This window comes from Octodon degus, unplaced genomic scaffold, assembly GCF_000260255.1.
Source record: "Octodon degus isolate 3935 unplaced genomic scaffold, OctDeg1.0 scaffold00090, whole genome shotgun sequence".
Taxonomy (NCBI): Eukaryota; Metazoa; Chordata; class Mammalia; order Rodentia; family Octodontidae; genus Octodon; species Octodon degus.
Genome location: NW_004524666.1, coordinates 6,656,247 through 6,682,957, shown reverse-complemented (window position 1 = coordinate 6,682,957; position 26,711 = coordinate 6,656,247). Strand labels below are relative to the sequence as shown.

The 26,711-nt window shown below is 35.8% G+C and overlaps 1 protein-coding gene and 1 non-coding gene across 2 annotated transcripts in view; one reads left to right on the top strand and one right to left on the bottom strand.

Annotated features, from left to right (window-relative positions):
* Positions 1–26,711, top strand: part of Pdss2 (decaprenyl diphosphate synthase subunit 2) — a 306,086-nt gene that overhangs the window by 53,941 nt on the left and 225,434 nt on the right. The gene's annotated exons all lie outside the window — the stretch shown is intronic.
* On the bottom strand, positions 4,796–4,932 carry LOC111818407. Its single transcript, XR_002822400.1, has one exon. It is a non-coding gene; the product is annotated as a U4 spliceosomal RNA (small nuclear RNA).

Genomic DNA, 26,711 nt, shown 5'->3' with positions numbered 1-26,711 from the left:
CTTTGCGCTGTGTGGACATTGCCATCCCGTGCAACAATAAAGGAGCTCACTCTGGGTCTGATATGGTAGATGCTGGCCCGGGAAGTGCTGCGCATGCGTGGCACCATCTCCCGTGAACACCTGTGGAAAGTCATGCCTGATCTCCACTTCTGCCGGGATCCTGAAAAGATTGAAAAAGAAGAGCAGGCTGCCGCTTAAAGTGCTGTGATCAAGGAGGAATTTCAGGGAGAATGGACTGCACCAGCTCAGGTTCACTGCTGCTCAGCCTGAGGTCGCAGACTGGTCTGAGGGTGTGCAGGTGCCCTCTGTGCCCATTCAGCAGTTTCCTACTGAAGACTGGAGTGCTCAGCCAGCCACAGAAGACTGGTCTGCAACCCCCACCGTGCAGGCCACTTAGTGGGCAGGAACCACCACCGAGTGGTCTTGAGCTGTTCTGCTGACGCTTAAGCAAAATGGGAATGAGGCTGATAAAAAATAAAACAGTTTCTAAGGAAAAAAAAAAAAAAAAAAAAAAAAGGAAAGAAAGGAAGGAAGAAAAAAATGTCTACTTTAGAGCTGTCTCTGCTGTCACTATAGCCAAAAGGGGCAGCCAGAACCCAGAACAGTGTTGGTTGATCCTAGAGAGCCTACAGTAGAATTACTGTGGGGTGATGGATAATCCCAGCAAGCCTGTCCTTTCAACTCCACTGATGTTCAGGCTGATCTTGGTTTCTGGCTGTAAGGCTGACACCATAACACTCCGGGTGCCTCTTCTACCTTGATCTTGGCCCCTTGGCCCTGAGTGTCTCCCAAGACAGTGGCCCACCCTGACACTGAAAATCCTGAGATGGATTGTTTTGTTTACTAGTTCCATTGTGTGTTTACGTCTTCTTTGAGCTCACAGTATGTGTAATAAATTTTTAAAATCTCATCTGTTGGGCTGGTGAGATGGCTCAGTGGTTTAAAGCACCTACTTAGAACAAGCTTAGCAAAGCTCAGGGACTGCGGTTCAATCCCCCAGCACCACATGCCAGCCAGCCCCGCCCCCTGGTGGTCTGAGCTGGCCACACACAAACAAATAAATAAATAAATAAATAAAATTTAAAAAAAAATCTCATCTGTTACCTTTTTGAATCATTTCACTGCATGGTTTTTCATTTCCTCCCCTTGATGTTCCATGGATCAGCTTTGAGGTAACTGGAAGGTTTTGGAGACATTTTGTTGCTTTGTCTTCTCTGGGTCCTACTGTTTTTGTGCTGAGTTTTATGGATTATAGTAGAAGACTTTGTTGTTAGTATCAAGACCTCTTTAGTTAGTATCTCCTTTTGAGCAATCATCTGTAGTTATGACTAACTATAATAGGCCTTTGGCTCTGTCCCAAAATCCAACTACCTCTATTTGGGAGAGGAGGCTGTGGTGTATTTGGCCTAGCACCCAGTTCTCTGAGAGTGGGCTATGGTATTGTTCATGACACAAACCCTCCCACAGATACTCATATACAGAGAAAACCTGTTAGCACCAATAACTATGTTATCTTAACAGCAGCAAGAATAGCATCAAAGACCCAGTACCACATACACACATACATACACACACACACACACACACACGCACGCACGCACGCACACACTCATGCACCAATGCACAAACAAGCAAGCTTAGAGGATAATCTGGAAAAAGATGAGAATGAGAAACAGGGAAGTTTGCTCTTTACGTTCATTTAATACCATTAATGGCATTGTGTAATCTCTAAATCCTGTGTATGACTTCCTGTAAACATTACTGTTATATCTTTTGTTCCACTAAGCAATCTTGTTACATATTTTGGAGTATGGTCTGTATTTTTTATGTATAGTTACGCTTTTTTAAAGATAGAATCAGCAAAATTTGGTTTGTTTGGGTTTTTTTTTTTTATTTATTTTTTTCAAGACAGGGTTTTATTGTGTAGCAGACTGGCCTTGAACTTACTTGTTTAGCCCAGACTGACTTCTAACTCTGAGCAGTTCTCCTGCCTCAGCCTCCCAAGTGCTAGGGTTGCAGGTGCATGCTGCCATGCCTGGCAGTACTTGGAAACTTACAGATTTAATGAAAGCATTTGGCCACATAAACTTGATACTTTGAACCTGCACCTAAAGGAGCATTATCTTCTGCATCCACCTGTTTTTGGCCTAGTGTGGTTGTCTGTTTCCTCGCATGAACAAAGAGAAAGCCATTAAAAGCCTCAAGAGATAAATGGACTTTCTGTGTCTTTATCAAGCCAATATTTGCAGAGCTCCATATATATATATCCATCAGAAGCCAAACATTTCATATTTGAAAGGTTATATGACCTACTGTTCCCTCGGCACCTCCCCTCTCTAAGAATTCCTGAATGCCAGCATTCTTCTTCAGTAAGCTTTCATTCAGCTTTTTGTTTCTGTCATGACTTAGGAATGAATTGCCAGTTTCATTTATTTTAAAATATTTTGCTTGGGGCCAGGGAGATGGCTCAGTGGAATAAATGCTTACCTGTCAAGCGCAAGGACCTGGTTCCGCCAAAGAAATTTTTTTGCTTTTTGGTTTGAATTATCATCTCTCTTGGTTATACTGTGCTGTAGAGAAGTTTGCCTAGCTGACATTATTTCAACTGAAACTTAGTGAATACATTTGCAAAAATAGCCTAGAATAGAAAATAATTGATTATAATAGAGATATAATGCCAGTGCAAGAAATTGAAAGATTTTCTGATTTATCCAAGAAAGACAATGTTGTGGTCAATTCAGTTTATTGTGTATTCTGTTGAATTCATTTAATAAGTGCTAATCCTTCTATAGCAACATGGTATTAACTATGGTGGGTGTCTCATTCTTTGATCCAAGATGTTTGTTGCTTTTACTGTGCTGTAAACGTTTTCTCTATCAAAAGTACTTTTCACTAATAAAGATAGGAATGTATATGTATGTATAATGTATGTGTGTGGGTATATATATATATATATATATATGCATATCTTGCTACATATAGTATATATAACGTACCGTACATGGTGTATGTTGTGTATACAATGTATATTTATGGTGTGTTTACTAATATGTTAGTGTTTATATGGTATATGTGTATATGTATTACGTACACATGTGTTTGTGTGTATTATCTCTTAGAGTTATTTTCTGAAGATTTCTCAAACCTTTCCTTCTAAAGAAACTGGCCAGATGTTAAATAGTTGAAACTCAGAGGTTGGTATTCATCCAGAAGGCACACTGTAGTGGGGCTTTTTTCTAAGCATGAAAGTTCCTACTCTAATTTTGAAGATTGATTTTAGCAAATATATATTGAAATATTGACAGTGTACAAAATACTTTGATAGATGGTGAATAATAAGTTTAAGCAAAAGGAAAATACGATTATGACATTGATACTTTTTGGCCTTTGAAAACTATTATGCTAATGATTTTTAAATTAACTTTTAGCACTATGTTTATGAGTTTGAGGAGGTATTTCCTATGCTTTTATTTTCGGAAATTGTGTGGGAATTTTGCATCAGTCAAGTGGAAGGCACCAGAGGAATAGTGATCTATTCAAAAGTCTATAAACAATAAATGTTTGTGTTAATTAAGTGTTATTTTGTGATACAGTTTACATACCATAAAATTCTTTTTTTAAAGTTAATTTTATTGGTACATTTTAGATATACATAATAATCATACTCATCATAGGGTCTCTTTTTTAAATTATGCCATTCAGTTGGTTTTAATGCCTAACACAGATTTGTGAAACCATTACCACTATCTCATTTTAGAATATTTGTATCCCTAAAAAATTCTAAAAACTCTGTTACCATTCCCTGTTACCCTGTATCTTTCATACCCACTAATCTAGTTGGTATCTTAATAGGTTAGCCTGTGCTGGACATTTCATGTAAATGGGATTATAGAATATTTTCCCTTTCTTTCTAACTGCTTTTACTTTGCATAATGTTTTCAGGGTTCATCTATGTTCAGCATATTATTGCATAAGCATTTCATTTGTTTTTTCTTTTTATAGCTGATTAATAAATACTAAAATTTTGTTCATCTGTTTTGTTGATGGAAAGTTGGGTTGTTTCCAGTTTGGGGCTGTAAATAATGTTTATGTGCATGTTCAGTTAAAAGCTTTTGGGTAAGTATGAATACATGTTTTTATTTCTCGTAGGTTATATATATTTTAGAGTCGAGGACTGGGGTGGTAGCTCATGGCTTAAGTGCCTGCCTGACAAGCACAAGGTCCTGAGTTTGATTGCTAGTACTGAAAAAAAAATAAGAAAAAAAAATTACATTTGAGTAAAATTGCTAGCTAATAATTAACCTATTTCATTTTTTTTTAAACTTTTCCAAGGGCTGGCCAAATAGCTCAGTGGATTAAAGCTCCTGCAAGCAGGCGCTGGGGCTGAAGGCTCAATCCCTGGGCCCGCCATGCCAGCCCTGCCCCTGGGGCGCGCTGAGATGGCAGTTGAGACTGGGCATGGTGTTGCGTGCCTGTAATCCCAGCACTTAGGACACTGTAAACAGGAGAATCACTGTGAGTCCAATCTAATAGTGGGACCCTGAACATCCTGTAGACCCTTCCCTAAAATACAAAAATAAAATAAAATAATGAACTTTTCCAAATTGACTATATAATTTTTTATAATCCTACCATTAGTGATTGAGAGTTCCAGTTTCTTGATATCTATCCCTGTCTCTGTTTCTCTCTCCAGCCCTTGTTTTCTTTGTCTTTGAGACAAGGTCTTGCTGTAATTCAAGCTGGTCTTGAATTCACTATTTAGCTCAGGCTGGCCTCAAACTCGTGGCACGTAATCCTCCAGTATCAGCCTCTAAAGTGCTAAGATGGCAGGCATGTACCACCAGGCTTGGCTTGTATATACCTTTTTTCAATTAGCAATAATCGCGCCTTGGATAAACCTCATTGGCTATGATACTGCCACTGCGCAAAGCTTATATATCTTTTTTTACTACTGAGTTTAAGAGTTTATTATGTAGCTCAGATAGAAGTCCCTAATGAAATATACGATTTGAAAATATTTTCTTTTATGACTTCCACCTTTAAAAAAATTATGGGCTGGGGAGATGGCTCAGTGGAATAAGCGCTTCCCTGGCAAGCACAAGGGGCTGAGTTCAATCCCCAGTTCTACCAAAAAAAAAAAAAAAAAAAAAAAAAAAAAAAAGTTTAAAAAAAAAATTATGTATTTGGTACAGAGTCTCATGATGCAGCTCATACTCATGGTGGTCTTCCTGTTTTCAGCCTTCTTGGCACTGGGATTATAGGCATGCACCAACACACCCGGACTCGGTCACCTGCTCAGTAGGGCCCAGGGGCAAGGCTGGAGTGGCACGTGGTACTGAGTATCTAATCCTGGTCCCTGCACTTACCTAAGCAGACGCTTAGTCTGGTGAGCTATCTCACCAGCCCTTTCCACCTTCTGGATGTCCTTTAAAACATAGAAGTTTTTAATATTGATGAAGTCCATTTTATGTTTTTAAATTTTAGTATTTGTTTTGTATTTAAGAAGCAGTTTCTTGATTTAATATTATAAAGATTTAGTCCTTTATTCTAAACATTTCATGGTTTTAATTTTTACAGTTATGTGTATGATCTCTTGATTTTTTTGTATATGGTTAGGGGTGCAACTTTATTCTTTTGAATGTGACTATCTAATTGTCCCAGCACCACTCATTGGACATATTTCTCCACTGATTGAACTGAGCATCTTTGTCAAAAGTCAATTGGTAGCTGCTTCAACAAAGCAGTCAGGCTCAGGTTGCTGTGGTTCGATCCCCACAACTCAAGCCAGCCAAACCTGCCCTGAAGGCATTTGGAGAGAGAAAAAAAAAAAAAAGTCAATTGGTCATAAACATAGGACTTCATTTCTGGATACTCCAGTCCTATGGCTTATGTCTAGCTATACCCCCTAAAGCCTCCTTCACTCATACTTGGGGCAGAGATGGCTGGATCTAGGATGTGATTGCTAAATTATGCCACTGACTGATCTGATCTAGCGTATTTCTTGTCATGGATAAGGGAAGGCCTGCTCTGGGTGTGTCTGCAGCACCACCCAAAGGGCAGTCTTGCTTGGAAGGGATGAAAGGAAAGGGGAAGGGTGCTTTTGCTTTTGCTGCTGTTTGTTGCTTGCTATCAGTGTTTCTTCTCTGCCGTGCCACTCTGCTTTGGAGCCAGGTGACTATGGGCTAAAAGCTCTATAAAATGTTAGCTATGATAAACCTTTCCTCCTTTAACTTTGGGAGCCGAGTATTTTGTCTCGCAATGAGAAAAGTAGCCAGCACATCTATTGATTTGCTCGTCTGTCTGTGCTATTGCCACACTGACTTTATTGCTGTAGCTTTATGGTAATTTTTGAAATTCCACAAATTTTAAATTGTACTTTCCCATTTTTACTCTTATTTTTCTTCATTACCCATATCCTTTTAGTTACCAGATTTTAATTCTTACTCTTTAATGTTTCTTAAATTGGTCAGTTGGTACCCCCTCTAACAACTTGCTTGTTCAGAACCTTAATTGTAGGAATTGTTGCTTAGTTTTCTTTTGTTTTTTAAATATTTTATAGTACTTTACATAAATTCACTCAGCTACTTTTCTTTGTTTACAAGCTATACTTGGTGTTAAATAGGTTTTGAGGAATATAACAGTGAATAAGACAGCTATTCTTCCTGAGTTCTGTCTTGGTTAAAATTATTTAGTAGTTCTCCATTACTTTGAGAATAAAGTTCAGATTCTTCAGCTAGTTATATTTAAACCTTTTAAATATTAGCTTCTAGAAAATCTCTGCTATCTTCCTTTATAAATGCTACATATGAACTGTGAGGCCAGTATTAAGCCTCTGAAAAATTCATTGGTAGTCAGAAAAGATTTGCAATACTCATCTTTATATTAACATATTATCTTGTACATTGCTAATATTGGCTTGTTTAATGTGATACACAATTACAAATGTCACAATTATAATGAAATATTTATAAGTAAATAAGATATATTAAAAAGAATATATTGACATCTCAATATAGAAGTAAAAAGGCTGAGATGCTATTTTATAATAAAAGTATTCTAGTTAGACTGCAGTGAAACTGAACCACAACCTGTCAAACTAGAATTGTCATCTTCTGGTCTCGGGCTATGCCAAATATTCTAAAATAACACATTGTGCTTCTGACCATACTGTTTGGCTTGTTTAGATAGTGTCTAGTGAATTTTTTTTATTTTTTCATAATTTTATTGAGAAACAGCAATGAGACAGTTTCAAATCAAATTGGTATGTCTAGTGAATTTAATTCTTTGCTTTCTTGAATATACTAGAAAGCCATAAATATCATTATAAAAAATTGAGCATACCTATGAACAAAGTAAAAAAAAAAAAATCTCATCTCCAAAATCACAAAGGTAAATCAGTTCTCTGTTATTGTAAAGAAATTCAATTGTTACTATTCAATAACTCTTCATATATGCTTAAAAGATCTTTGATTTAAATTTGTTTTCTTTTTCAACTGGCGATGAACTTTAAAAGGCGAAAGATTTATACGATCTGAAGAGAAACCAGAGTATAGCGATGAACTTTAAAAAAAACATGAGTGATGGGCTCAATTCGACCCCTTTCCAGAGTTTTATGAAGATTGGAGTGAATACCTTAAGCTTTGGCTCACTCTTCCAGCACATCACTCTGGGCCCCTGCTGTGTGCCAGCTACTGCTCTGTGCCCTGGTGCTGCAGTAGGTCAGGTGAACACGGCTCCTGCTCTCAGGAGTCTGCATGTTAAGGGCTGGTGATAGACTGATGGAAGTGAGGCAGACATACAGTACGGTCCAGGGGGTTTTTTTGTTTGTTTTTGGTGTTGTTGTTTTGGCAGAACCGGGGATTGAACTTAGGCCTTCGCATTTGCCAGGAAAGCGTTTATTCCACTGAGCCATCTCCCCTGCCCGGTCTAGGGATTGATGGTTTTACCTCACTAAAGTAAAATGTTAGAGGTTTTTTTTTTCTCCTTATAGTATTGTCCATTCTTTAACAGAGATTAAAGATTTTTAGAGAAATAATAGCAGAAAAATAAATGTATACTTTTTGGGACTTCAGTCTCTGTTCTAATATCGGAACAGCTAGGAAGTTGTCATTCTATTCTCCTAACAAGAAAAGCACAAACTGAGAATCAATTTCTTCATAGATTTATCAAATGATTGAAGTCATGCATCTACCACTCTGGAATACTAGAAAGACAGATGAATTACACAAATTGCAGCTTACCTGCAATATAAACTGCCACAACTGACGGGAACACTGAAGTGGTAGCTGACTGGTCACAGGTATTAGAGATGTGTGCCACCATGCCCACTTACCGTTATTTTTTTTATTCAGTGCAAAGTAGTTTCTCATTTTCTGGCAAAAGAGATTTTATCCCTGGTGGTGAATGTTCCATCTGCTCTTGAAAAGAATGTATTCTTCTTGCATAAAATGGAGTTTCTGTAAATATCCCATAGGCTAATACATCAGTAATGTTGTTCATGACGTTGTATCCTTATTGATTTTTCTGTCTAGTTCTTTTGTTGAAATTTTGGATTTGATATTTCCTGTTTTAATTCTTACCAGCTTTTGCTTCATATCTTTTGAAGCAAATTATGATTTCAATTACATTGAAATTATTATATATTTCTTAATTGTGTTTTATTATTTAAAGGATGATCTAATATCCATGTGTGATCACCATATAACCATCACTTTTTAAAAATTAGTCCTCGGATAATATTCTTCCTCCCTTTATTATATTATTTTTTTCCAATTCTGAGACCCTATTTCCATAGGGTCTCACTATGTAGTTCATATTAGCCTTGAACTCACTATGTAGCCCAGGCTGTCTTCAAACTCCCAAAGGTCCTCCTGCCTCAGCTGCCTGAACACTGGAATTATAGGCATGTACCAGCCCTACTTTTAAATCTGTCAGTATATTTAAAGTAAATTTCTGATAGCATATCATTGAATCCTGCATTTTTAATCCTTTCTTGGCAGTCTCTGTCTTTTAGATCATTTACATTTATTTGTTGATATAGTTTCATAATTATTTTTATATATTTTACTTTATATATGATATAAACATAAAATATTACATTATGTTGTTTTTTGTTATGTTGTATCTTTTGCTTTGGACTCTCATTTTTCTTTTAGAATGGTTGTAAATAAGAAAAAAATCTTTTATTTATCTTCCTTAGTACCATTTTCATCACTTTGGAAGTAGAGATATTTATACAAATGTATTTTAGCTTCACTAATACATACATATAGATGTATAATATACATATATGGGTGTGTATGTACATCTGTTTTTCACTTATTTTGCACAAGAGAGCTTAGAAATAATTATACACCCATATCAGTGATCACACTTCATTCCAGATATTGATTTTTAAATACCTTATTCACTGTAGGGAACCAGAAGTCCCTGAGAAATGACAAGATAACCTTGGAATGTCTTTCAATGACCAAAAAAAGGAGTGCTCTAAAAATGATGAGTATGTGTCTAAAAGACACAGGAGCCAGAGTGTATGAATTGTTACTGGCCAAATCTCAAAAAAGCTGAGCATCAAGAGTAAAAACAACAAATTAGAATTCATTGAACAAAATAAGAACCAATGCTTTCATGCTGATACAAATAGATCATAAAACAGAAGAAATATTTCTGTTAAATTATAATGCCAACTATTAAATTAGAAACAAAAACAAAATAGAAAGTCTTCATTTGATATCCAGCATAGCACTTTTGTGTGTGTGTGTGTGGTACTGGGAATTGAACTCAGGACCCTGCGCTTGACAGGCAGGTGCTTATTCTACTGAGCTCTCCCTGGCCCGAGATCCGTTATACTAATCATTATTTATAAGCGAGAATCATTAATAGGTTTTCAAACTAGTATGTTCAAGTTTGATCAGTAAAAAAATCATTTGATAATTTCAAAGTATCTACTGCAAAACTTACTTTTAATTATAAAAGGAAAAAGTAAGATGAACTTAATCACCATAAGTTAGGAACTCTTAAAAGATAACTTAGTAAGTTGCTGGTGAAATATTTAAATGAACTCACATTGTTTATCCAGTACAGGGTGGGGTATAAGGGCATCATGTGAAAAAGGGAGACTTCTAATTATCTATTATTAATGGAGCAGGCCACCCTGAAACTTTGTGATTTATAGCAACAGACATTTTGCTCACAGACTTACTAATTTTGACAGGGACAGCTCATTTCCACCCCATATGTCATTAGTGTGGGGTCACAGGAGGCAGGACCATCACCTTTCGGATGGCTCACTCACATGGCTGACAGATGTTAGCAGCTGTCTGCTGTTAGCTCAACTGAAGCCTTAGTTCCTCCCCAAAAGACCTCTCCTGGTACCCTCCGAACTTCTTCGTAGCACTTCTCTGAGTTGAAAGAATGAGCATGTATGCTAAAGGAACAAGGCAGATGTGTGTGACATTTTAATGATTTAGCTTGTGGTGTCCCGTGCAGTATTCCCTCCCAGTTCTGTTCGTGGGGAAAGTCTTAAGTCCTGTGCAGTGTCAAGAGAAAGAAGGCTCCACCAGGTAATGGGAAGAACATCAGGGCCAAGAATATCTGGGCCAACAGCATTTGGGATGGGAGATTATGAAGCCAAATTTTGAAAATAGAGTCAGTTGCTATTCTCAAATCTATGTCTTAACGTATGTCTTTCCATTGGATTGTTACCCTGTGTGGTATAGAATCCCCAAGTTCAGTATCAGAAGTGGAGGCTATACTATAAACACACCAGAATCTGGTCTCTGGGGACTTGAGTTTTAACAAAGGTAAACCAGTTTGGAGTAACATTTCTTAGGCCAGCAAGAATTACCACAAAGAAATCATACTTAGCAGTGAACTCACAAACAAATTATGAATACATGAGAACATTACCCACCATAAATGTGAGTAAACAGAAGGGTCTGCAGCTCACAAACCTGAAATACAGAGAAATAGGAAAAGAGTTATAAAATGATTACTTAAACTGGGCGTAGTAGCACATGCCCATAATTCTAACACTCAGGAAGCTGAGGCAGGAGAATCTCCATGAATTAGAGGCCAGTCTGGGCTATACAGTGTAAACTATATAGTGAGACCTTGTCTCAAACAAATGAACAAACAGTTGAATGAGTGAGATAATTGTTCAAAGGGATTGAGATAGAGTAAGAAATATCAGTCAACAGAAAAGAAAAAGATACTCTGAAAAAGATTTAAATCCAGTAGCATCTCTCCTTGAAAGTTTTCTCTGTACTTTATCATAAGCTATGAAAATTACATCTGTGACACAATGCTTTTTTAGTACTATTTTGTGACCTAGTCTTTCTCTGATCCATCTATGACTTGACACTTGAATTTGGAAGTAGTTGGACTTTATATTTCCAAGGCCTTGGCACAGTGCAGGGCACATAGTTGACCCTCAGCTATTGTCAAAATACATAAGGACTCATAATAGCATGGTGAACTACAGAAGCAGACATTAGGCTGGGTAGCTAGTCTGGATGAGAAGAGCAAGTTTTTTATATCTAGCGTTGAGCATTGACATTGTCAACAGTACTTAAGACTATTAGCTGTCTTTAGTGGGTAAAATTGGGGTATTCACAGGATCCTTTCTTCCAAAGAGAACATTTACTCAAATCCCGAGGGAAGAGCAAGTCTTTTTATCCTGTCCTAAGTTCCATTCTGAATCCAGAAATGGAGTTTAGGGCTTGATGGAACACGAGGACACCGCCACGGAAGACAGAAGGCGGGCCATGCCTTCGGGTACCCAGGGAGCTATCATGGTTCTTGGCCCTTCTTTTGGTCTTTGGTGCTAACACTGATCTTGATGGTGTAAAAATATTACAAATAAGCGAAACATTTTCCTTAAGTTCTACTAATTTTCTTAAGTTAGTTTTTTAAACTATTGAAGGCCTGTTATTTTCACTGTGCTTCAAAAACTAAATTATTCAACATTACTCAACACACTTATAAAATGTATTTATACATTGGCAAAAAAGTCAAATGTGCAAGTTTAGTTTTGGAACTTTTTTATAATTACTTATGTATTGGGAAATGTGAAAAATTGAAGCCTGCGTGTTGAAAGTGATAGTTTACACTTTGCTTTAAATTTATGTGATTAGAATCTAATAATTCACATTTTTTCCTCACTTGCTAGTTTATAGAAAAATTAGGGTTTGTCATGAACTATATGATACTGATAAAATATACTTACTACCAAGGAGAAAGATTTTTTGCCCCCAGTCCCCTTATTCTCAGGGTTGATTGCAGTTGACATGAATTTTTCTAAAAGCAATCTACCTAGAAATTCTTAGAATAGCTATACCTCATAGCTTTGTGATTCACTTATTCTTGCTGAACATGGTTCTTTGAACAGCCAGTGTACAACACTGAGAGAAATGAAAAGCGAGTGTCTCACCCACCCCCCTGCCCTCCTCCAAAATAATAAGAAAGAAAACTGGTACTTGCCAAGACCTTTGCGTGAACACTTTTCCTTTTCTGGTGTAGTTTGTTGACTGCCCTTCCAGACTTCCTAGGTAACATCAGGGAATGATAGTTATTTCTTCTTAATTAAATATTTTAAAAATCTCTAATATGTTAAATAGTTGTAATGAGTTGCAAGTAAATAATGTTAAAACCTAGGCCTGTAGTTTGAACTTTGCCTTGGTGTAGCTATAAGCAGGTTAAGTAACTCTTCTTCATAGCAGGTTATTTATTTATTTTTAATATATTTGGTTGTTACAGGGTCTCACTATGCAGCTCAGAATCCTGGTGATCCTCCTGTTTTCAGCCTCCCCAGTGCCAGGATTACAGGCGTGTGTCACTATGCCTGGACTCTGTGGCCTGCTTAGCCCACCCTGGGGGAGGGGCTGGCATGGCTTGGGGTGCCAGGGATTGAACCACGGTCCCTGAGCTTGCCTAAGCTTGCCTAAGCAGGTGCTTTAGTCCGCTGAGCTATCTTACCAGCCCCATATCAGGTTATTTAAATCTCTATAATCACGGGAAAAGTGCTTGTCAGAGGATAGAATAAGAATAGGCCTAGGCCATCTAGGATTATCACAAAGAAATTGTACTTAGCAGTGAACTCAGTAGAAATTATGAATGCATGAGAACATTGCCCACCGTAAATATCAGTAAACAGGAGGGTCTGCAGCTCACAACCCTGAAATACAAATGTGGAAAGAGCTATAAAGTAACTATTTAAACTGGGCATAGTAGCACATGCCCATAATTCCAACACTCAGGAAACTGAGGCAGGAAAATCTGTGAATTAGAGTCCAGTCTGGGCTACATAGTGAATTCCAGGCCAATCTGTGTAAACCACATAGTGAGACCCTGTCTCAAACAAATGAACAAATAATTGAATGAATGAGATAATATTTTAGAAGTTACATGGCATAGAGTATGTTCCTAGCATGTGCTTGCGTTAGAATAGGAAATCACTAGATACTAGATCTCTTTCTTTCTTGTTAGAGCCTTTGATAAATTGTGTAGTTGATTTGTAATTTTTCCTTAACCCTAAGGTGCTTTAAGGCCCAGATAGGTTTTTCTTCTAGGAGTTGTCTGTTTTCTTTCATTCTTGCTAATATATTATTGTCAGAGCTTTAAGTTGCAGAAAAGTGTTTACACTAAAATGACCATTCAATATGCCAGGCAACATTTAACATTTACTTTGAGAAAAGAACTGAAATATGTGGGAAACTTGAAATCAGTCTGTCATGTGAAGTAAATGAAAAGATGGGAACGTGTCGCTTGCAGATAGTTTCTGTGCCACTTTCAGATGGCCCTTTGCTTTGTGGTGTATTAGATTTTCATACTCTGACTACAAACCTGAGACAAACAACCTAAAGGAAGAAGAGTTTAATTTGATTTATGGTTTTAGAGGTTTAGTTCATTGTAATCTGGCTTAAGGGAGAAACATCAGGGCAAAAGGGTGAGACAGAGTGTCTTGGTTACTTTTCTCTTGTGGCTGGAGCTGGGACAAAATACATGATGCCCAAAATAAAGGAAAGAAAGGTTTATTTAGTTCATAGTTTGTGGAGGTTTCAGATCATACTTGGCTGGCTCCAAGGCAGAGCAGCACATGGCAGAAGGCAGCAGTTCATGGTGGCAAAAAAGAGCCAAGAGATGAGAGGAGCAGGTGTGGCAGCTAGCTAGTCTCTCCCTTCCTGGTATGATATGCAGGCTCTCCACTCCAGGGCGGGTGTGGCACCCACACCCATAATCCCAGCATTGGATCATGAATTAATCACAAACTCTAGAAGCCACCCCAGTGACTGCATGAGGTTTTGGGGGACAACTAGACACAAAACATAGCAGGTGGAGAGGAAGCCTCTCCCTTCCTTACACTACATTTGGGTTATCTGCCCCAGGCTGGGTGTAGAATTGACACCCATAATCCCAGCATTGGGTCATGAATTAATCACAAACTGCACAAGCCTGCTGCTCCAGGACTGCATGAGGCTTTGTGGGGACAACTAGACCAAACTGTAACACAGAGAAAGGCTGCTCACTTCAGGGGGACATTTTGGATCTGAACCTTAACAATCCATTTAGTCTTAGATTTTTTTTTTCTTCTGTTTATGTGGAGTTAAAATCTAAAATATTCTGTTTCCTTTTCCTGTATACTTGAATTTTAAATACAATCCTTTGGTTAAAATGAAGTTGGCCCACTTCCCTGAGTTGAGTAACTGTGGTAACTTACTTACAAGATAGGCTTTTCTTACTGATGTTTTTTCAGACATATATCATATTTACTATAATCTTTGGCTTTTGGATGGTGGACATTTTCTTAAATTATTTATTGTGCCTATAAAGAGATAAACGTTTCTCTGACTGTGACCTAGAAACTAATGCTTAGAAGTATGTAGATTTTCTTAGCATCATCAAGAACTATTTTCCCTCTGCCACTTGAGAGGAATTGATAAATCATTCTAGAGTTGTTATCTGTATGTGTAGAATTGATGTTTGCTAAATAAGGAAAGAACAAAATTGATACTAGAATACTCTGCATTGTAACTAGAGAAAGAAATTAAAATTTCATTGTTCTTCAATATGTACTTCCTTATCTTTGAAATACACTCCCGCTATGCTTGTATGGCAGACTTAAAATTCGTTGTTGAAAACCACACCATGCTATCTTTGGAGATTCTTTAATTTTGCAGATGTTATTGAATACAAAGTTCCAATGAAAACTGCAGATCAAGATACTTTGTTTGACGGATGAAATTGTTTTGTGGAATCAAAGTCTGGCCGTGTATTTTGATCTTTGCGTGGTCTAGCTTTCTTCAGGTTGCAATCACTTTTGAAGGTGATCTTGTGTAAATAATCCAATGAAAAGTTGCTGACGTTTTCATTGAAACATATCATTTAATCATGGTGAATACTCTCTCAATTACTTGCCAGTAATGTGTGCTAAAAATACCTAGACCTTAAGGTGCTGCTGCTGTAAAGTGTTAGCAAAATCTTGAGCATAATCCAAAACTGTAAGACAGGTTGTGTGGTAGTGTTTTCAAAGGTCTCTCTTGTTGTTTCATACTCCATCGCTTTAAAAGTTCCACAGCTCAGAAGTTCAAGTTTGTTACCTATTTTGCAGTTAGGAAAACCTTCTCCTTGGTGAAGTTCTTTTGAAATTACTCATATTAATTAATGTTTTACATACTTGTATTCATAATGTATATGAAGTGTTCTTTCTAGTTAAACTAACCACATGGGGCCAGGGAGATGGCTCAGTGGAATAAGCGCTTTCCTGGCAAGCGCAAGGGCCTGAGTTCAATCCCCGGTTCTGGAAAAAAAAAAAAAAACCTAACCATATATTTCCATATTACTGTATTTGTTTTTAACCAGTAGCTGACATTTTGTCCTGTTCAATCTAATCCATTTCCTTTTTGGGGCTCTTTTGATTTTCTTTTTTATTCCTTAGTGATATGTGTATCTCTTTCTTTGTATAGCAAAATAGGGAAACATAGTTATTTTGTTTCTAAAATTATCCTAATGTAAAAACAAGAAATAAACACCTCGAGCACATTGTGATATATTAATAAAGAACCAGTACCATAAAATGCCTTTGCTTGACTTGAAGATCAGATGCCACAACAACAAATGTTACTGAATGCCTAAAGAAAAATATGTAGAGCCAGGAAGTAGTGGCCTATAATCCCAGCAGTTGGAAGGCTGAAGTAGGAAAAATGGCCACCAGTCCTAGGCCACCCTGGGCTACATAGTGAGTACAAGCCAGCCTGAATGACCAAATGAGACCCTACTTCAAAAAAACCAACCCAAAAAATAAATAAATAAATAAAAGAAAAAAAGAGTAAAGAGAAAAATATATAAAAGCTAGATCTGAAAGATACTTAAATCCTTTTAGGCTAATTTCATTCTTAGCACAGAGAAGAAACACTGGGCTAAATGTGTATGTTTTTGTATAAGAAAAGCCTCTAAATGAATTGGCAGTAGTTTGCTAAGTGGTATTCTTCATGTAATGGAGTAGAGCAAATACTACTAGAGACCTAAGTTCTTGGTTAAATCAGATTAACTCTGTGGTACTCGAATTGGTTAGAGGAGGTGAGGTAGGGGAGCTTATTTCCAACATAGTTCTTACAGTTTTCACAAAACCTTGGAAATAGATTTTTGTCTCAGTTTTACTAAAAAGAATATTTAAGCTTAGGGAATGAAGTGATTTGTATTGACCCATCTTGGTAGTAACTAGATAGGATGGAAGAGGACAGGCTGCTTGGCTTAAAATTCATGTTTAATTTGTATTCCACAGTTGCCTTTATCTGAGGAATAAAATGGATTAGGTAGTTACAAAGCTAAAGTTTTCTTTTATTTTTAAAATTTTATCATTGTGTATCTCTGGTGATGCTGTTTCACATAACTAAAAAGGGAAATTTTGTTCAAGCAGTAGGTTTAACTTAACAAATGTCTAAAGAGCTTTATATAAGGAAGCAACACAAAAGATATATTGAAAGTTTGTAAATATTTAAACATTCACGTTCTGAGTTGAAATTCAAGTGTTAAGAATCTGGAGTATGGGGCCAGGGAGATAGCTCAATAGAATAAGCGCTTGCCTGGCAAGTGCAAAGGCATGAGTTCAATCCCTGGTTTTGCAAAAAAAAAAAAAAAAAGAATCCAGAGTATTTCTGATAGTTGGGTACAGGAATAAAAAAGCTGGGCAATTGGAGGATCTTATCATAAGTTTCTTGGTAGCATAGTGTTGGACTGATTCTCAGATTTATTAAATAGCAGAGTACAGTGAAGCCATTTTGTTTCAAATGAAATATGGTAAACCCCAATTAAAAAATAATCAGGCCTCTGTTGAATTGCAATTCAGATAGTTGTAGGTATTAACATCCTAAGGGAACATTATGGAGGAGTATGGGGAGATACTTCTTTAAATAATATTTTTTCTTTTAATTGGGAAAACCAGTGTATTCAGTTTTGCTGTTAACAAACTTGAACCAGCCTGAAGATCAAGCAGTGTTAAGAGTTGCAAGCTGTGATACAGCATTGTATCTAAGATTATAGATACAATAGTCAGTTTGTTTATAGGAAATTATGTTGATGCATCCCTTTATTTTTAGTATTTCCCAATTCTCATTTTTAATTATTATTGTTTCTCTTTTTAAAAAAAACAGAATTCTTAAAGTTACATAATATTTTAAAAAGTTACATGACTAATCTTTTCTAGAACAAAGTAATTTAAAGATATTGAATATTTTTCTCTTCACAAATATACATTTTCAGGCCAGGTAGATAGCTCAGTAGAATAAGTGCTTGCCTGGCAAACGCAGAGTCCTGACTTTAATCCCCAGTACTGCAAAAAAAACAAAAACAAAAACAAAAAACCCAAATATACATTTTCTCTTAGATTTTTATTTTTTATAAGTACATATTTCTAGTACATACTGATTATGTAACTGTTTTTAACATACCTTTTCCCTTCTCTCCCTCAGAACTCCCTCACATACTGAAATAACTTAGTGGCAGAGGTAGCAATATAAAACAGTATTATTTATACTAGAAAAATACATTATGGTAGGGAAAACCTAAAGTGAGAAGATTTTGACCAGTTTTCATTCTTTTTCTTATGAATTAGGAAAAAAACTCGTTGTTAAGTCTTTTTTAAAAGTTGACTGCCTTCTGAGCAATTATGACCACTGCTCTACAATAAGATCTGATGGTGTCTCTTCCAGCCACACTGCTTACTGGCAAGGGACTCGACTAGTTGGCAACCCTACTCTTAATTGGAAAAGTAGACTCAATTTTCTGTTGGCTCTTTTTTAAAAATTACTTCTTTGAAGTTAGTTTATATATCACAAGTTGAATGATTTTTAGTAAATTTGTAGTTATGTAGTCATTATTACTAGATTTAGAGCATTTGCATTACCCCAGACAATTCCCTTGAGCCCATTTGCATCAAGTTCTTGCCTCTCCACCTCTAACCCATTCATCTGCTTTCTTTACAAGTTAGCTTTTTCTGTCAGGTCTATGAGAAGAGTCATGTGTATTCTCTTGCATCTCGCTACTTTGGCATGTTTTTGTGATTCATCCATGTTGTGATATATATCAAGACTTTAGTCCACTTACTGTTTCTGAGTCGTATTCTTGTTACAAGTTGATGGAGAGTTTAAAGAGTTAACAATTCATTTTTTAGCTATTATAGACAATGTTGCTGTGAAATTCATAGGCAAAGTTTTCATTAGACATATATACATAGCCTGATCAATTTAGAGAGTTAGTGACATCCTGTTTCAAAATCAAAAATATTAAAAGGGCTGAGGACATGGTGGGAAGGCCTTGGGTTCCGTCTTCAGTAGCACACTCACACAAAAAACCTCCTGAGATTCTGAGACAGATTATGCCATATGTGAGTTTGGGGAAAACTGCCATTTTAATGACACTGAATATTCCTATTTGTAAAAATGGAATGTGTCTCAATTTATGTACTTAGTTTTTCATAGTAAAATTTTATAGTTTTTAGTGTCAAATATTATATATGCTTTGTTTCTTCCTATTTTACTTTTTAAATGCTGTTATGAATGAATTGTTTTTAAATATTATTTTTCAAGTTTTTTTCTTGCTAATGTATGGAAATACAGTGAGTGTCTTTAATTTGTTTTTATTGCCCTGGCTGGCAACTTCAGTACAGTGTTGGAAAGAAGTGGCAAAGACTGGCTTCTTTGCCTTGTTCCCAATCCTAAGGGGAAAGTGTGTCCTCTTTCATTTTATATCTATAGGTTTCTCCTAAATGTATTTTGTTAGGTAGCATAAATTTCCGTTTCTTGTGTATTGATAGGTTTTACTGTATGAGAGTTAGTGTTAGGTTTTTGTTAAATGATTTTCTGCATCTTTTGAGGTAGTCATTTCATAACATAACCATTTTATTAGATTTTTAAATTTGAAAGAGGCATTCTTTGCATGAATCCCACCCAGCCATAGTGTGTGAGCCTTTTTGTACATTGCTAGATTGTTTTGTTGTTTGTTTTTATTTTGGTTTTTGGTGCTGTGTTTATCTAGCTTTGATATTAGGGGAGTGCTTGCTTCATAGAATGAGTTGGGATGTTTCCATTTCTAAGACAGTTTATGAAGGATCAGTATTTTTAAAAAATTTGATCATATTTGCTAGCAAAATCTTCTGAGTCTCAGCTTTTCTTTGTAGAATGGTTTTAATTAATAATTCAATATTTGTTATTATTTGTTTTCTGTTATCTTCTTGAGGCAGTTTTGGAAATTTAATGACTCTAGGAATTAGGAAACAAATGAGTGGGTCATTTAGTCCATTCATATCTAATTTTTGGAATAAGGATTTTATACTAGTTCCTTATACTGCTTTTAATTTCTTTTGGCACAGGAGTTAGGTCTTCTCTTTCATTTCTGAATTTGGTAATTCATTTCTTCCACCTTATATCTTGGTCAGTCTAGCTAAGTATTTGTCCGTTGTATTGATCTTTTGAATAGCCATTTCATGATTTCCTTGATTTTTTTTTTAAAATTTCCTGTTATTTTCCTGTTTTCTGTTTCATTGGTATTTGCATTAAACGTTTCTTTTTTCTCTTGGGGGTTAGCTCACTCTTTTTATCTAGTTTCTTAAGGAAAAGCTTAAATTTTTGATATGAGACTTTTCTGATTAAAGGCTATGAATCATGTAATTTATAAATTTTGATACGTTATATTTTCATTTTCAGTTTAAAATATTTAAAAATTTTTCTGAATTATTTTTTGTTTCTTCCCTGGGCTATTAAGAAGTATGTTCTTTAATTTCCCAATATTTGGGCTTTTCTACATTTTTTTCTATCTTAGATCTTTACCTTAATTCTATTTTAGTCAGAGAACATACTCTTTATGGTTTCACTCTGTAAATTTCATTGAGGTACTTTTGTGGTCCAGGATATGGGAGATATTCCATCTCTACTTGAAAGAGTATATATTCTACTCTTGTGTGGATATTCTGTAAAAGTATATTAAATGAAGTTAGTCGGTAGTTATATTCTGTTGTAATAGTCTATATTCTTGTCAAGTTTCTGTAATTGTTCTTTCAGCTATTGAAGATAGTTGAAATCGGGCTGGGGAGATGGCTCAGTAGACTAAGCACTTGCTTGGCAAGTGCAAGGGCCTGAGTTCAATCCCCATTTCCGCAAAAAAAAAAAAAAAAAAAAAAAGATAGTTGAATAGTTGAAATCTATTGCTACTGAATTTACTACTATTTCTTTAAATTCTTTCAGGTTTTACTTAATTTAACCTGTATTGTTTGCTGTCCATACACATAATTATTATGTTTTTAGGATACACTTTCATGGTTAGGAAATGTTCTTCATTATCTTTCATAACTTATCTGTAAGTCCATTTAGTCCAATATTAATATAACCATTCCATCTCTAAGGTGGTGACTGCATGACATCTAATATTTTCATCCTTTTACTTTTAACTTTTTAATATCTTTAAAGTATGTCTTTTAGAAACAACAAGTAGTTTGGTCTGGAATTATAAATCCAGTCTATCCTTGCCTTCTGAGTGGTACATTCACCTGATCTAGTGATTAATACAAGTGGGCAATGGCTGTCATTTTGCTACTAATTTTTTTTTGTTTCATGTCTTATGTTCATCTAATCCTCCTTTAGTTTCTTCAGATTTTTTAGTATTTTTTAATTGTATTGTTTTTTTAAAAGCTATATGACTTTCAGTTATTTTCCTAGTAATTGTTCTTAGGCATTACAAATGCATCTTCATTTATCACAGTCTGCTTCAAAATAACAGTCATTTTAATCCCAGAAAAATGTGGAAATGTTAAGGCGACGGAGATAGCTCAGTGGAATAAGCGCTTTCCTGGCAAGTGCAAGGGCCTGAGTTCAATCTCCAATTCTGCCAAAAAAAAAAAAAAAAGTGGAAATTTTGCTCCAATATAATTTCCACCTCTGACTTTGTTTTTTTTGGTGAGTGTATTATATCTGTATGTTGTAAACCTATCAGTGCATCATAATTTTTGTTTTTACAATGATTTCATCTGTAAAAATTAAGAAATGAGAAGATTGTATAGAACCTTTAAAATTTACTCAGATATTTGTATTCTTAAATTGGTTTTTTCATGTGGATTCAGATTACTCTAGTGTCACTTCTGTTCAACCTAAGTGATTTCCTTTAGTATTTTGTGTAAGTCAGTCTAATACCAACAAATTCTGTCTTTGTCTCAGAATATCTATATTTCACTTTCATTTTTAAACTTCCCATCACTTTAAACATACTATTCTGCTACCTTCTGGCCTTCATTGTTTCTGATGAGAAATCAACCACTACATATGTTGTGATTTTTCTCTACATAATAAGTCACTTTTCTCTTGGTACTTTGAACATGTTTTCTTTCAATAGTTTGTCTATAATATGTCGAAGAGTATGTCTTTTGTGTTTGTCATAAGACAAAATTCTGTTGAGTAGCTTTAGTTTTAAAAATTAATATTTTAAAACTTAGTTTAATAAGTTTTTACCTGCTTTTTCTTCAGATTTTTTCTGCTATTTTATTTTCCCTCCCTGAAGTGTTTATATTGATTACTCAGTACCATCGTATAAGTGTCTGAGACTCAGTTTATTCCTTTTTTCCTGTGTTCTTCAGATTCAATCATTATCATTCTGTCTTCAAGTCCACTAATTTGTTCCTTCTGTCTCAAATTTACTGTTGAGTTCTCCTAGTGGTATATTCATTTAGTTATTATACTATTTGCACAATTTTCACTTAGTTCTTTTAAAAAATAATTTCTGTTCTTACACTAATGTTCTGTATTCACTGAGTCACTTAATTTTTTTAAACATGGTTTTCCTTATTTTTTTAAAGTCTATTTGTAGTAGCTAGTTTGAAATCTTTCCTAAATGTAATGCTTTTAAAAAATAGAGAGAACTTAATGACTACTTTTTTTTTTTTTTAAGGTACCAGGAATCAAACTCAGGAATGTGCTTGCCAGGCAGGTGCTTATGCCGCTGAGCTATATCCCTGGCCCAACTGCTTTCTTTAAATGACATGTTCTTGTTTTTTAGGTGACTCATAGCTTGCTGTTGAATTTGTGGCATGTAGATAATATATTGTAGCAGCTCTAGTTTCTCATTTTCCCCTGCATTAGTGATGTTTGTTTGCGGCTTGCTTACTCTGTAGCTTGGTTAGATGTGATGGACAGCTGCAACATTTCTGTTCACTGTTCTTTCTCTCCTTCTTCCCTCTCTCCTGCCTCTATGACTGCATAACTTAGTGATCAGCCAAAGATAGGTCATAAGTTGCACTGGAACTCTGTTGGCCAATAAGGCTTCCAGGCTTTCTTAATGAATTCATGTGTGAGATGAAAGGGAGGCCTGGCTTTTACTTCCTGTCTGAGTGCCCTTGTATGCGACCTGCACAAGCCTGCAAGCTCTCTTTGCCAGGGATAAGGGAGCCCTCCTTGATCTCGTGGCAACACATATAGTCTCTGGTCAGTGTGTATATCTGACCCCCACTGGTGCAGGAACATCCTATTAAATCCCTGGCTAGCCTGTTAGTCTGCTGCTTGCCCCAGTCAATTCTGGAGCTATAGGCCATCTCTGATTGCCACAGAAAATCATTATTTAACTAACAGTCCTCCAAATCAGGGACAAAGTGCTTTTTTTCACAGCCTGCCCATCCCAGATTGAACTACTATATTGACAAGGCTCACCTGTTCCTGTCTGTGATTCAGTACTTTTCACAAAGTACATGTCTTTGGTTGAATTGCTGTGTCCCAAAAGTATGCTTTTGACTATTTTGTCTATAGTTTTGTAGGTGCTTTTTTGTGAGAAAATTTGTCAATAAAATTATTCCTTTATGATGATAGTTGGAAGCTACACATTTTAAAGCACCCATGATTTGAGTGGTTTCACGTTAGTTAGCCTAAGTATTAAATTTGTATTCCTTATAATTGAGATTTTAATTGATTAGTCCGTGGGAAACCTATTCCCATTGTTTAGAAATAAGATGATTTGTTACTAAAGTGAAACAGCACTTTATAAGAACTTGTTGGGTCTATTTTTATTTTAATTTTTTATTTTATTTTTTTGGCAGAACTGGGGATTGAACTCAGGCCCTTGCGCTTGCCAGGGAAGCGCTTATTCCACTGAGCCATCTTTCCGGCCCTACTTGTTGGGTCTAGTAGAAAATGTCAAACTAAAAGTTTTCCTTGAAAAATGAAATGAGTCAGAAAACATCAATTATTTCAGAACTATTTTACTCTGAAGAGTGTGGCAGCTTGTTGATGCTGACAGCTAAAGAATCCAACATGAAATTAATCTTGTACCTGTATTAAATGTCCACAATATATATTTATAATGCAGGATGCTAATTTATTTTTATAAATTTAGAACTTCATTGACATTTATATCATGTGTACTTTCAGTATTTAAAAGTAGGAGCATTCCTTAAAATGAGAAGCACCATTATGTTAAAATTCTTATTTATTTATTTATTTAATATGGGGTCTCACTACACAGTTCACACTTGTACTGATCCTCCTGTCTCAGCCTCCCCAGTGCTGGAATTACAGGTGTGAGCCACTACACCCTGTTTTGATGGCTGGCACTAGGCACCCAGAGTTCCAGGGCTGACACAACATGTGGTACTGGGGATCAAACTTGGATCCTTGCACTTGCCAGGCAGGTGCTTAGACTGCCAAGCTATCTCCCAGCCCTAAAATTCTAAGTTTCCACAATGAAAGTTTTCCAAACAGGATTTGGATATTTATCATATATGTGAATATTATAATATATGTAAATTATAACATTAAATGCAAAATAGTCTGGCATTGCAATTTTTACAACTAAAAATAAATTGTTCTTTCTATAAATCAGATATCTCTATAACTCTTAACTGTTTCAAATTAAATTTTAATGTACCATAAAGTGCTGTTCATTTTAAAGAAAAAACCGCCTGAGATGTAAATTTAGAAGTAGCAAGTGATGTCCAAATTCCTAATGTTAAGAGATATCATACAGAGAGTCAAAATAAAACAGTATTGAGAAGTTTCCGGCATATAGGCATCCCTTTGTGAAAATATAATTTGCTCTCTTCTTTCACAGTGTTGAAAATACAAATTTGTTGAGTATGAGACCACTTGGTAATTTTTCAAATGAAGGCAAAACCAAAGTGAGCAACATTCGCCTTTTGGTATATATGATTCTCAACTTCATCACTTGTCCAATCTGTTTTTATTTAGTTTCAGTGCAGAGAATTTAAGGTTCCTCAAAGTACGTACAAAAGAAACTAATAGCTGGTCTGACTTATGGAGTATTCTAGTCAGCCTAATTTGTTTTCATTTGATCCTGAGCCAACACATGTTTGTTCAGTGATTCTCAACATTCCTTTCCATCTTTTCTTTTGGTAACTTCTTCTATAGTACTTCCATGTGCCTCATCTCCAACCCCATTTTTACTGAGGCCATCCCCTTGAACAAGTATTCAGCATTTCATACATAGCAGGTGTGGAGGATAGGAAAGAGAAAATACAGAGGAAGATGCATGAGAAAGAAGCCAAAGAAAGAAAAAAAGGGGGCCGGGGAGATGGCTCAGTGGAATAAGCACTTCCCTGGCAAGCGCAAGGGCCTCAGTTCAATCCCCAGTTCCGCAAAAAAGAGAGAGAGAGAAAAGCCAGTTCATCCCACTTCATAGGTCATGTACATCTAATATTTGTTTACCCCCTCAATTGTTTACATTTTGGCAATCTCCAATATAATAAGCTTTTATATTCTTGCACTCTTTGGGAAGTATCTTTGAAAATGGCTTTATAGCAATTTGTTTTCCTCACAAAATTCATATACAAAGAACAAAACACAACTGTGTTGTTCAGTGTACCTGGGCCATTGGATAGGTTAAATGTAAACTGTTTTGCTCTTGGATACCAACCTGGAATTGTACTTAATTAAAATTTGTGCATAAGTAAAATGGCAAATTATATTTTCGGAGGAAATATTAAGAATCATTAGGTGAATGAGGAACTGTTTGGGGTTTTTTGGTAGTGGGATTTAAGCCCAGGGCCTCAAGCACTGCCAAGTGCTGTCCCACTTGAGCTACATCCTAGGTTCTGAAGAAGATATTTTTAATCTGACCGGCCTTAATATGGGATACCAGTCTCTCCCTAGGAACATGAACCCATGTTCCCAATTTTACATTTCTTCGGAATTTTTTTGACATAAAGCCAAAGAATTTAATTTGATATTGAATTCATGATTTTTTTTCTTCTTGGTTATCCTAATAATGTAAGCCTTAGATCTGAAGATGTTTAAAAGTATTCTAAAGCTCCTAGTTTGCCTTCTCCTAGTTTAGTAGGCATCATACTTCGAAAATCAATGCAAGTATAGTTGTCTGCTGGATCAGTGATTACCAGCCGGCATGATTTTGTATTCCTGCATATATTGGCAATGCATGTAGACATTTTTGGTTGTTAGAATTGGAAGGTTCTACTGTCATCTAATAGATATAAGTTGTGGATGCGAACAAAACAGTTTGCAGTGCAGAACCCTTCACAACAGAGCTCCAGCACAAGATGCCACTAGTACCAAAGATGAAAAAACCCTGACCCTATTGCTTCTCAGCCTTTTGGCTAAGATCAAGTGAAAAACCCTGACCTTATCAAATTCCATTTAGAATATCTATACTGTATTTTCATACTTGATTCTAGCCAAAATGTTGAGAAAATATTATCACCATATTTTTAAAATTATTACTTTATCTTTGGTCTTCTCACTAGTCTTTCAGTTTTTTCACCTTTTTTTTTCTTTTTCTTTTTTATTTTGAAGAGTAAAAACAAATAGCAGAAACAGACAGAAACAGGGTAACATACAACAATACATCTGTTACAGATTTTTAAAACAAGAATATCTAACAGTGGTTCTATTTTTATCATCAGTTTTCACCTTTTTTATTAATGTAAATCATGTGGTATCATCTTTAATCTCCACTTTTTAGTGTTGCACAAAAAAGTATATCATTTAATACTTACACAAATAGTAGGGGCTGGTGAGATGGCTCAGTGGTCTAAAGCACCTACTTAGAACAAGCTAAGCTCAAGCAAAGCACAGGGTCCTCGGTTCAATCCTCCAGCACCACATGCCAGCCCACCCGCCCCCTGGTGGGCTGAGCTGACCACACACTAAATAAATAAATAAATAAATGTTTAAAAAAAAAAAAAACAAATAGTAGAAAATGTCAGTATCAGA